This window comes from Alligator sinensis, unplaced genomic scaffold (assembly GCF_000455745.1).
Source record: "Alligator sinensis unplaced genomic scaffold, ASM45574v1 scaffold647_2, whole genome shotgun sequence".
Classification (NCBI taxonomy): domain Eukaryota; kingdom Metazoa; phylum Chordata; order Crocodylia; family Alligatoridae; genus Alligator; species Alligator sinensis.
Window position 1 is genome coordinate 3,198,494 of NW_005841832.1, and position 2,804 is coordinate 3,201,297.

A 2,804-nucleotide genomic window follows, 5' to 3' on the forward strand; every position below is an offset into this window, starting at 1 on the left:
TGCCCCTCAGTCCCGACCCGCAGCCCCCTGCCCCCAACCAGCCCTGCTGGTGCCCCTCACTCCCGACCCGCAATCCCCTGACCAGCCTGAAGACTACATAGGTGCTCCCCACCCCCCGGGGAGAAGGCCGTGCCACGGGATGGGGGCACTGCCAGAGAGGCTGTTCACTACTCCAGGGGCCTGCACCCAGGGATGAGGGGAATAGAGTCTGATGTCCCCGAGGCCGAGTGCCAGGGTACAGCCCACCCCGCAGTGCCCCCCACCCTTCTCCCAGCCCCACTCGTAAAGGGCTGGGAGCAGCATGTGCTCGCTGCGGTCTCAGCATCCTGTGGGTCCCAGAGCTCAGAGCGTCTCTATGGAAACCGTGGCCGGATGCCCCGACCATGTACAGCACCTTGCACCTTGCACACAGCCGTGGGGAGGTGGCAACCTGCTGGGGGTAGGGGGAGGGGGTGGAAGGAGCAGGAGCTGAGCCCTGGGCTGGCTAGTGCCCCTTGACAAGCAGGGGGAAGGACAGGGGGATTGAGGCAGGGATTGAGGGATTGTCTAAACCCCCAGCCCAGGAGCAAACCCAGGCATTCAGGTGCCAGCCCTGCCCCCTCAGCCACCAAACTGATACACTAGTTTCCGCTCCCCCCACCCCCCCCCTCCCATCCCAGACATCCCCATGACCCCCTCACCCTCTACATATAGGGCCCCCTGGCCCAGATCCCCCTCCCCCACCAGGGACACCCTCCCTACAGTCACCCCACCCAGGGCCAGTCCAACCATTAGGTGAACTAGGCAGTCACCTAAGGTGCCAAAATATGGGGGGGCACCAAAATTATATGCAGAACAAAATAACAGGAACATCATTCTGAATAAGAGCCCTGGCCAGCTATGGCTCCACCTTGGTCTAAGACTTTTGGTTCTGTAAGGGGAGAAAGACCTCTGAGAAGATCTCAAAAGTAAAAGTTAATTCTGGACTTCTTATTTTCCTCTGTATTGGAAGTGGTGGGGGCTCCAAGGTACACAGTCTGCCTAGGATGCCAATTACCCTTAGACTGGCCCTGACCCCCCACCCCTCCAAGGCCCCCCAACCCCTATATCACCCACTGAGATACCCACACTAGTCCCCCTGTCCATCCCAGTGCCCCCAAACCCCAGTGCCTCTGGCCCCCATGGAACATCATTGTCTGCCCGCTACCCAGATCCACCATGATCCCTCCTTAAGTGCTCCCCACACCTGGATTTCTCCCCTACCCCAGGTGCACCTACCCACCCCCTCCAGAGCTGAGCATGGAACCCAGGGGTCCGGGCTCCCAGTCCCCAGCCCTGCTCCAACCCACTAAGCCTGGATTGTGTCTGGCCAGCTGAGACGTGACCCCAGGAGTCCTGCTACTTGACATTTACACCCACATATGCCTAAGAGGTCAGAGTGGGTTGGTGGGTAACCAGGCTGTCTGACAGGTCCTGGCTTCCACATCCCACTATCTCCTGCCTGCAAAACCCCTTTGCAGGCCAGTGCCCAAAGTGACATGTCTGCGGCTGCAATTTTAACTAAGAGCACATTTCTCCTTAGTGCTGTGTGGTTGTTTGAATATCATCATTGCTTTTCCTACTGTTGGGAGGTGCAAGGCAATTAAAGGCTGAAAACATGAATGAGAGCTTGCATAGAGTTCCCTTCCATTCTTGGACTAACTAACAGGGGCCCAACTGGGAACACAGATTTTCAAGTCTCCCCGCTTTCCAGCTGGACCTAGACTTCTCTAGAACACAGAGGAGCTGGAAGAGCTAGAGGCAGAGAGGAGCAGTGAAGGCCAAATAGGCAAGCCTCCTAAGTAAGGAGGCTTGTGGAGTGCAGGCAGCAGAGGCAGGACACCTGGGTTCTCTCCTAATGGATACGATGGGCTGGGTGTTGAGATAGTTTCATAGTTGGTAGGATCAGAAGGGACCTGAGGAGATCATCTAGTCCGACCCCCTGCCGTGGCAGGAAATAGTACTGGGGTCAAACGACCCTGGCCAGATGTTCGTTTAGCCTTTTTTTAAAGTCCCCCAGGGTAGGAGCCAGCACCACTTCTTTTGGAAGTTGTTTCCAGGTCCTAGCTGCCCTGACAGCGAAATAGTGCGCCTCCTAATGTCTAACCTGAAACTACCCTCTGCCAGCTTGTGTCCATTGTTTCTTGTAACTCCTGAGAGTGCTCGGGGGAACAGGGACTCTCCCAATGCCTGCTGGTCCCCCTCGACTAGTTTGTAGACTGCCACTAGATCCCCTCTCAGCCTTCTCTTTTGGAGATGTTTGGGTTCGATCCAGGCTCTGGGAAGGGAGTGGAGGCTGGGGGGTTGGAACAGAAAGGCTGGGTGTCAGGACTCCTGGGTTCTATCCCTGGCTTTGGGAAGGGTATGGGATCCAATGGGTTTGGGGGCAGGAGGCCAGGATGCCGGGGTTCTCTCCCCAGCTGTACCATACCAGTCTTTAAAAGCTGCATTACTAAACCTGTGCCTCAGTTTCTCTTCTCCTCCTCCTCAATGTAACTTAAAAGCATCTCCTAGCTGGTCCTACTCTTTGGGTCCGTGCAGCCCCCTCCCCAAACAAACCTCCCATAGGCAGGGGAGGAGACCCCTGCCAGGTCCAGCCTCTGCCAGCTGCAGCATTAGCTGGGAAGATGCCAGTGGCCAGAATGCTCCCAGCTGCGGGATGGGGAAGCATCTCTGGGGGTGCCAGGCCTATGACACACAATTGCTGGCTGCCAGACCTGGGGGGCTGGAGATCCACCATTTGCCCCCTCTGATTCCCCCCCCCCCCCCCCCCACCCCCTTTCCCC